The 11,315-nt window shown below is 50.8% G+C and overlaps 1 long non-coding RNA gene across 1 annotated transcript in view; it reads right to left on the bottom strand.

Annotated features, from left to right (window-relative positions):
- Positions 1-5,254: 5,254 nt before the first annotated feature.
- LOC107307764 overlaps positions 5,255-11,315 on the bottom strand; it is a 7,160-nt gene continuing 1,099 nt past the window's right edge. The window contains exons 2-3 of the long non-coding RNA XR_001552502.2: positions 9,913-10,023; positions 5,255-5,304 (exon numbers count right to left, since the gene is read on the bottom strand). This is a non-coding gene — a long non-coding RNA (uncharacterized LOC107307764). The remainder of the gene's footprint in view (positions 5,305-9,912; positions 10,024-11,315) is intronic.

Raw genomic sequence — 11,315 nt, 5'->3', positions numbered from 1 at the left:
CATAGAGACCCATAGAGACACATAGAGACCCCATAGAGACCCATAGGGACCCATAGGGACCCCATAGGGACCCCATAGAGACACATAGGGACACATAGAGACCCATAGGGACACATAGAGACCCATAGGGACACATAGAGACCCATAGGGACCCATAGGGACACATAGAGACCCATAGACCCCATAGGGACCCATAGAGACACACAGAGACCCCATAGAGACCCATAGGGACACATAGAGACCCATAGGGACCCATAGGGACACATAGAGACCCATAGACCCCATAGGGACCCATAGGGACACATAGAGACACATAGAGACCCATAGAGACCCATAGAGACACATAGAGACCCATAGAGACCCCATAGAGACCCCATAGAGACCCATAGACCCCGTAAGGACCCATAGAGACCCATAGTGACCCCATAGTGACCCACAAAGACCCCATAGGGACCCATAGAGATCCATAGAGACTCATAGACCCCATAGGGACCCATAGAGACACATAGAGACCCATAGGGACACATAGGGACCCATAGAGACCCATAGGGACCCATAGAGACCCCATAGGGACCCCATAGGGACAGAGACCCCATAGGGACACATAGGGACACATAGGGACACAATGGGACACAATGGGACACAATGGGACCATAGAGACCCCATAGAGACCCACAGAGACCCCATAGCACCCCATAGGGAACCATAGAGACCCATAGAGACACACAGTGACCCATAGAGACCCATAGAGATCCCATACGCCCCTATAACGACCCACAGAGACCCATACAGACCCCATAGAGACCCACAGAGACCCCATAGGGAACCATAGAGACCCATACAGACTCATAGCAACCCATAGAGACCCATTCAGACCCATAGGGACCCATAGAGACCCCATAGAGACCCATAGGGATGCAAAGAGACCCACTGAGACCCATAGAGACCTACTGACCCCATAGAGACCCACTGACCCCATAGAGACCCATAGGGACCCATAGAGACCCATAGAGACCCATAGGGACCCATAGAGACCCAGAGACACATAGGGACCCCATAGAGACCCATAGTGACCCATAGGGACCCACAGGGGCTCACAGAGACCCATTGAGACCCATACCAACCCATAGAGATCCATAGAGACCCCATAGGGACCCATAGAGACCCCATAGCGACCCACAAAGACCCCATAGGGACCCATAGAGATCCACTGAGACCCCATAGAGACCCATAGACCCCATAGAGACCCACAGAGACCCATAGAGACTCATAGCAACCCATAGGGACCCCATAGGCCCCATAGCTGCCCCATATCCGCCCCACATGTGCCCCCATCCCCCACTTACGCTGCAGGAGATCAGCAGCCGAACCCACACAGAACTCCATGGCAATCTATGGGGAGATGGGGGGCACCCCATAACCATTTCCCACCCCATAACCACCCCATACCCCCTATATGACCCCATATCCCCCCTATGACCCCATATCCCCCCAATATGACCCCATAACCACCCATATCCACCCCACATCCTGCCATAGCTCCCCCAATTGACCCCAATACCCCCCCCAAACCACCCCATACTCCCTAAACCACCCCATATCCCCCATATCACCCATATCTCCCTATAACCACCCCAATATCCCACCCCAGTATCGCACCCGAAACCACCCCCTATCCTACAACCAATACTCCCCCATTCCCCCCTATACGCCGCCATATAACGGACCCCGTATCTCCCCCAATATCCCCCCATATCCCACCCATATCCCACCATATAACCCCAATATAACCAGCGCCATAATATGGCCCAAATAACCCCCATAATCACCCCATATGACCCCATCTCCCCCCATATCCCCATACCCACCCCAATATTCCCCCCCATATCAGCCCTATATTCACCCCATGGCACGATCCGACCATAACCCCCCTATATTATCCCCCATAACCCCCATGTGGCCCATATGACCATAACCCCCAATATGACCCCATATCTAGTTCCATTATGAACTCCCATATGTCACCCCATAAGGTCCGCCTATATCCCCCATAACCACCAGATTCCCACCCATATCCCCATAAACCACCCCATGATCCCCAATACCCACAATATCCCCCCATATCCCCCTTATATCCACCCATACGACCCCAATCCCCCTATCTCCCACCACCGCATGTGCCCCCTTAGTGAATTGCACTTNACCCCATCATCCGCCCCCCATATCCACATACCCCCATATCCACCCCATATCCCCCCATAACCAACCCCATAATCCCCCACATGACCCCAATCCCCCAAATGATAAAACATTTAACCACCCCCCATGATGACCCCATATTCCCCCCATTAACCACCCCATACCCCCCATATGCCACCCATATCCCCCCACATCACACCCACAATGCAGTGCCGCCCTGCAGATGATAGATGAGGCCCCCATAACCACCGCCATATGCCCATAACCACCCCACATGACCCATAATCCCCCGATAACCACCCCATATGACCCATATCCCCCGATAACCACCATATCCCCCCATAACCACCCCATATCCCCCATAACCACCCCATATCCCCCCATATCCCCCCATAACCACCCCATACCCCCCCATATCCACCCATTATCCCCCACATGCACACCCACACGCAGTGCCCCCTGATGAGGCCCCATAACCAACCCCATATCCCCATAACCACCCCAATCCCCCTTATAACCACCCATTAAACCCCCCATATCCCCCATAATACACCCCATATCCCCCCATACCCACCGCCATATCCGCCCCATCCCACCCATTATTCCCCCATAACCCCCATAACCACCCCATATGACCCCATATTCCCCCATATCCCCCCATATCCCCCCATTATCTCACCCACACGCAGTGCCCCCTGAAATGAAGGCCCCATAACCACCCCATATGACCCCATATCCCCCATATTCCCCAAACCATCCCCATAGACCCCATAACCACCCCATAGACCCCCCACATGACCCCATAATCCCCCATAATTAGACCCCGATATACCCCTTACATGACCCCATATCCCCCCATATGACCCCGATAGCGGGGCTCCCCATAATCCACCCCATATCCCCCCATATCCACCCCATAACCCCAACCCCCAGCCCCATATCCCCACATAACCCCGCCTATTATCCCCCATATGGACCCCATATCTCCCCCATATGACCCATATCCCCCATATCCCCTATATGACCCCATAACCATCCTATATCCCCCTATATCCACCCCATATTCGCCCCCCATATCACCCCCCATATAACCCATATTCCCCCCCCTACCCCTTAAGCCACCTCATATCCCCCATACCCACCCCCTTATCCCCTCCATATGACCGCCATTATAACCCCATATCACCCCATATCCCCCTATTATCCACCCCATTATAGACCCCATATCTCCCCAACTATGACCCCATATCCACCCCATATCCCCCCATAACCTACCCCATACGACGCCCGATATCCCCATATGACCCCAATTCCCCCCATTTATCCCCCCCATATTCCCCCCCATATCCCCCATATCCCTATATGACCCCATACTCACCCTATAACCACCCCTATCCCGCCATACTGGCCCACATAACCACCCATATCCCCCAACCCCCATACGCCCCCATATTCCTCACCACACACAAGTGCCCCCACTGTGAATGCCTCCCCTCCCCAGTGACGGAATGATAGGTGTGGGTGTTTCAAGTCCTCTGCAGCAGCTGGCGAGTGGGTTCGTTTGCGTGAACCTCGCGCACGATGTGGCGCGCCACTTCTAATAGTCGGGAAAAGGGCACCATGACCACCCCATAGCTGCCCATAGCCACCCATAGTCCGCCCCAATAGCTGCGCCCATTAGGCCACCATAAGCCGCCCCATGAGCTGCCTCCATAGGCCACCCATAGCTGCCCCATAGCTGCCCCATAAGGCCACCCCATAGCCGCCCATAGCCGCCCCATAAGCCACCCCATAGCTGCCCCATAGCTTGCCCCATAACCACCCCATAAGCCACCCATAGCCACCCCATGAGCCGCCCCATAGCTGCCCATAGCCGCCCCAGTAGCTGCCCCATAGCCGCCCCATAGTGCCCATAGCCACCCCATAGCCACCCCATAGCTGACCCATAGCCACCCCATAGCCACCCCATAACCCCACTGTGACCCCATAACCCCATAACCCCCCACAACCCATAAACCATCCATAACCCATAACCCACCCATAAACCACCCCATAACTACCCCTGAACGCACCCATAACCACCCCATATCCCCATATCCAGCCCCCATTTATATACCCCATATTCCCCTAGTATTCCCCCATAACCCTCCCCATATCCCCATTTATTCTTCATATTCATGCCCCATATAACCCCTATCCCCCTATATCCCCATATTCCCCCCGATATCCCCATATAACCCATATTCCCGCCTGATAGTGTACCCCATATCCCCGCCATATAACCCATATAACCCCAATCGCCCCATATACAACCCATCATTCCCAGTATCCCCGATAAACCCCCCCGATATTCCACTATGATTCCCATATTCATCCCCTATATAACCTGCCTATTATCCCATTTGTGGTATAAATTCTATTATTTTTTTTCGTAATTGTTATGTTTAATTTTTTTTTTTCTTAGTTTTTATTTGTTTCTTTTTTTTTTAAGGTTCTTTTAAATTTTTTTTTTTTTTGGTTGTTTTTGTTTGCTTTTTTTGTATGTTTTATGTTTGATTATCCCCATATTCCCCCCGGATATTCCCCTATATCCACCCTATATCCCCCCCCATATCCCCTATATCCCCCCATATAACCCCATATCCCACTATATAATCCATATCCTAGCTGGATATAGCCATATCCCCCCATAGTAACGCGATATGAACCCTATATCCCCCATATAACCCCAATTCCCCCCATATAAACCCCAGCGGGGCATCCCCTGGTTAACCCATATAGATCCCTCATAACCCCATATATCCCCATTATGACCCTATATCTCCCCCATATATCCCCCTTATTACCCTTATTATAACCCCAATCCCCCCCTATATCCCCCCATATCCCCGCATATATAACCCGCAGTATCCCCCTATATAAACCCCATACGACCCCTATTCCCCCTTCATATCCCGCCCATTATCCCCTATATCCCCCTCTATATCCCCCATATATAAACCCCATATCCCCCTATATCCCCCCCTATCCCACCTCGTTGCTGTGCTTGCCGCCATAGGACATCTTCTTGACTGCCACCACCTCATTGGTGCACGTGTCACGGGCCTGAGAACATGGGAGAACATGCGTGTGACATGGGAGGGACACGGATGTGACAAGGGAAGGACACGCGTGTGACATAGGAGATGGAAATGTATGACAACAATGCAACATGTATGATGATGACATTGCAACACATTATAACAACGTGTCTGGCGTCAACCGGTGTGTTATAATATACATGACATTGTATGATGACATGCAAAATGATTTGACGCACAAGCATAAAACTCAACATGCCTACACGTGTTATGGGATGACAGCCATCTAGTGTGTTATGACCAACGATTGAACACACATTGTTTATGAACACACGAACATGTATGACGATCACATCAGCGTGTATGATGAGGCACAACACATTTGTTATGACAACTAGCGACAACATGGTATAACGGACAGAGCACTGATGTATGATGGAGACGCACACATGTTGACAGCACAGAACATGTATGACGGACTATGTTCCTCAGGCATTTGTCCTTGACGACATGACACATTGTTATGATTGACGCGCAAACCCACATGTATAAGGCACACTGCCAGATACATCTATTTGATCGACACCACGGATGAGATGAACAACACACAACCGTTATGACGGCACAACAAAACGACGCGTGCGACGACCCAACATGTTATGAAAAACATACACTATAATAGACAATAACACTGTAGTGATAATACAATCATAAATGATGACAAACCAAACGGACGTACGTTCAACATCACATAGTCACATCTATGACAACATAATCGAAACACGTATTGAACGGTCCCAACCCACAACGTATTGACGCCAAACGGCAAACAGGCTATGTTGACTAATCGTTATGTATGGGTACACGAAGGCTATGGTATGATGACGCCACCCTAACGAACGTATGATGGCATGTTTGCGCGACGCGGTGTTAGCCTGCTGACCCTGAACACGAACACACTAACATACATGACAACAACGCGGATTGCATGGTTAGTGACGACACGAAATCACTGTATGATGAAACACCACACTACTGTATCATGATGACTACCAACAGTCGCATAATGGACGCCAGCCGAACACGCAGGTAGTTGATTGCAACACATGTGCCACGCGTGTAGGCTTGCTGACCCTGAAACATGACACACAACATACATGACAACACCAGCAGCCATGTATGTAAGGACACACAACACGTATTGATGAACCAACACGTATTGACGCCAACCCCAACGTATGACGCCGCGTGTTTGACACGCGTGTAGTTGCTGACCTGCTGAACCACAACACCACAACATTACATGACAACAGTGCAGCATGTATTGACGGATCACACATAACACGTATGATAAAACCCAAAACATATTGATGCAATGACACCGCAACACTATGACGCCACCCATACATCGTATGACGACACTACATGTATGATGACAAGACCCCACAGTAGTGATGGACACGTGTTGCATAGCGTGTAGTTGCTGACCTTGAACGACGACACACATACATAGCATGACAAATCACCACATGCATTGTATGGAGCGACACAGCAACACGTATTGATGACACCCAACATATATGAAATGACACCCAGACACGTAATTGACCACACACGACTATGTATGACGCGTGACATCATTGTTGCCACTGCGTTGTAGCTTGGCTGACCCTGAATCACGAGCACAGGCAACATACATGACAACACGCCAGCATGTATGAACGACACACAACACGTATGATTAACACACAACATATACGATGTATCCACCCAACACGGTATTGACGCCACCCCACCACGATGACGCGGCGTTGTTGGCCGACGCGTGTAGCTTGCTTGACCCTGAGACACGACACACATACATACATGACAACGACACAGGCATGGTTGAGCGACACCACAACACGTATGATAACACCGCAACATACATGATGTACATCCCAACACGTATGCGCCACCGGAACACCACACGTATGACGCCGGATTGTTTGACACGCGTTGTAGCATGCTGACCCTGAACAGTTACACACAACATAATGACAACACCAAGGCATGGTATGACGACACACAACACGTATTGATATACACGCCAAACATACATGACACCCAACACGTGTATGACGCCAACCCACCACATATGACGTTGGCGTGTTGGCCACATGGTTGTAGTGTGGCTGACCCTGAATACGGGAACACACAACATACATGGGACAGCACGCATGGCATGTATGACGACACACAACACGTATTGATAAGCAAACACAACATATATTATTGACACCCAAACACGTATTGACGCCACCCCACACGTATGATCGTTGGACGTGGTTGCGCACACGGATATGTTTGCTGACCCTGAACAGGACACAACAACATACATGACAAACACAGCAGGCTGTTTGATGACGACACACAACACGTATGATTAGACACCCAGACATAACATTGAGTGCGAGCACCCAACACGGTATTGACGACCAATCCGCAAACACGGTATCAAGACGACACACATGTTGATGATGACAAGACCCCACACATATGACGACATCGTGTTGCACACTCGTGTAGGTTAGCTGACCTGAATACGACAGCCACAACATTACATGGACTACACGCAGGCATGTATGACGAAACACAAGACGTAGTGATAACACCTAACATACGATTGATGATCACCGCAAACCACGTTATGACGCGCACCGACACGTATAGACGGCAGGCATGTTGACACTGCGTTTGTACGTTTGCTGACCCTAGACACGACGCACAACTACATAGACAACATGCAGCATGTTATGACGACACAACAACACGTATTGACGCCACCCAAACACACGTATAGACACCACCCAACAGCATATGAACGACAGGCGTGTTGACACGGTTGTTAGTTATCTGCCTGACCGCTGAACGACAGCCACAACATACATGTACCAACACGCAGCATGTATGACATACACCACGAACACGTATGATTAACACACAACATATATGGTGACACCCTAATACGTATTGACACCACGCCAACACATGATGACGACGGGCGTGTTTCGCACATTGTGTAGTTGCTGACCCTTGAATACGACACACCACAATAGCATGACAACATGCAGCATGTATTGACAGACAACAACACGTATGATGACACCGCCCCTTCACATATGACGCAGCGTGTTGACACGCGTGTAGTTGCTGACCCTGAACAGGACGACACAATCTATAACATGGACAACATGCATGCATTGTATGACCGACACACAACACGTTTATGACACTAGCCCAACAGTATTGGGACGACCACCCCAACGACCATTATGACACGGCGTTGTGAGCACGCTGGTGTAGTAGCTGCTTGACCTGGAAACATTGACACCAAACATTTACATCGATTTACACCCAACACGTATGACGCCACCCGCACACGTGATTGACGCGCGTGTTGCCACACGTGTTAGTTGGCTGGCCCTTGAACACGAACACGACAAACATACTATGACAAACACGCAACATGTATGACGACACACAACACGTATGATAACACCCAACATACATGATGACACCCAACACGTATGACGACACACATGTATGATCACAAGGACTTCCCACACGTTATGTATACGACACGTGTGCCACGCGTTTTTGTAGTTTGTGCGGACCCTGAAGCAGGACACGACAACGAGACATGAACAACATGTGCAGCTATGTCCATGACGACACACAACACGTTGACATACCAACACGTTGACACCACCCAAACAACATATTGACACGGCGTTGTTGACACGCGTGTAGTAGCTGCTGACCCTGAACATGACACCCAACATACATGATGACACCCAACACATATGACGCCACCCCACACGTTATTGACGCGGCATGTTGACACATCGTGTGAGCTGCTGGCACCCTGAACACGAACAACAACATACATTTGACAAACACACAAGCATTGTTATTGACGAAGTACATCAACACGTATGGATAACACCCATAACATACATTGATTTGACACCCAACAACATGATGACGCCGATCCCTCACACGTATTGACGCGGCATGTTGACACACGGTGTAGCTGCTGACCCTGAATCACGACACACAACATACATGACAACACACAGCAGTGTATGTACGATAACACCGCAACAGCGTATGATAACACCCCAAGCATACATTGATGACACCGCAACACAGTATAGACGCCGACCCCACACGTATGACGCCGCATGTTGGAGCACAGCGTGTAGTGCTGGTGTGACCCTGAACACGGACAGCACATACATACATGACAACACACAGCATGTATGACGAAAACACAACACAACACGTATGATAACACCCAACATACATGATGACACCCAACACGTATGACGCCACCCCACACGTATGACGCGGCATGTTGCCACGCGTGTAGCTGCTGACCCTGAACACGACACACAACATACATGACAACACGCAGCATGTATGACGACACACAACACGTATGATAACACACAACATGTATGACGACACCCAACACGTATGACGCCACCCAACACGTATGACGCCACCCAACACGTATGACGCCACCCAACACGTATGACACCACCCAACACATATGACACGGCGTGTTGACACGCGTGTAGTTGCTGACCCTGAACACGGCTCCGAAGCTGCCCCGGCCGACCTCCCTGAGGTCCTGGAAGCGCCGCGTGGGGTCATCGCTGCTGAACAGCCCCACGGCCGGAGGGGACGGCATGGCCTCCTGCCCCATAGAGACACATAGGGACACATAGAGACCCATAAATACCCCATAGGGACCCATAGGGACCCATAGGGACCCATAGAGACCCATAGAGACCCATAGGGACACATAGAGACCCATTGAGACCCATAGGGACACATAGATACCCCATAGAGACACATAGGGACCCATAGAGACCCCATAAATACCCCATAGGGACCCATAGGGATACATAGGGACCCATACAGACCCATAGGGACCCCATAGAGACCCATAGGGACCCATAGAGACCCATAGAGACCCCATAGAGACCCATAAAGACCCATAGATACCCCATAGAGACCCATAGAGACCCATAGAGACCCCATAGAGACCCATAGAGACCCATAGGGACCCATAGAGACACATAGGGACCCATAGAGACACATAGGGACCCATAGAGACACATAGGGACCCATAGGGACACATAGGGACCCATAGGGACACATAGGGACCCATAGAGACACATAGGGAAACATAGGGACCCATAGGGACACATAGGGACCCATAGGGACACATAGGGACCCATAGGGACACATAGGGACACATAGAGATTCATAGGGACCCATAGGGACACATAGGGACCCATAGGGACACATAGAGACCCATAGGGACACATAGAGACCCATAGGGACACATAGAGACCCATAGGGACCCCATAAACACCCCATAGAGACCCATAGAGTCCCATAGACACCCTATAGCGGCCCCATAGGGCCCATTGAACCCCCATAGAGACTCCATAGAGATCCAATCAATCCCATAGGGACCCCATAGAGCCCATAGGGACACATAGGGACCCCATACGGACACATAGGGACCCATAGAGACCCATAGGGACACATAGGGACCCATAGGGACCCATAGGGACCCATAGGGACCCCACGTGGGGTCATCGCTGCTGAACAGACCCACAGCCTGCGGGGACGGCATGGCCTCCTGCCCCATAGAGACACATAGGGACCCATAGGGACACATAGGGACACATAGGGACCCCATAGAGACCTCATAGAGCCCCATAGACACCACATAGAGCCCCATAGACACCCCATAGAGCCACAGAGACACCCCATAGAGCCACAGAGACACCCCATAGAGCCCCATAGAGCCCCACAGAGCCCCATAGACACCCCATAGAGCCACAAAGACACCCCATAGAGCTCCATAGACACCCCATAGAGCCCCATAGACACCCCATAGAGCCCCATAGACACCCCGTAGAGCCCCATAGACACCCCGTAGAGCCCCATAGAGACCCCATAGAGCCCCATAGA

The sequence above is a fragment of the Coturnix japonica genome, unplaced genomic scaffold, assembly GCF_001577835.2.
Source record: "Coturnix japonica isolate 7356 unplaced genomic scaffold, Coturnix japonica 2.1 chrUnrandom874, whole genome shotgun sequence".
NCBI lineage: Eukaryota > Metazoa > Chordata > Aves > Galliformes > Phasianidae > Coturnix > Coturnix japonica.
The sequence above is the reverse complement of the archived record's forward strand: the minus strand, read 5'-3'. Positions and strand labels throughout refer to the sequence as shown.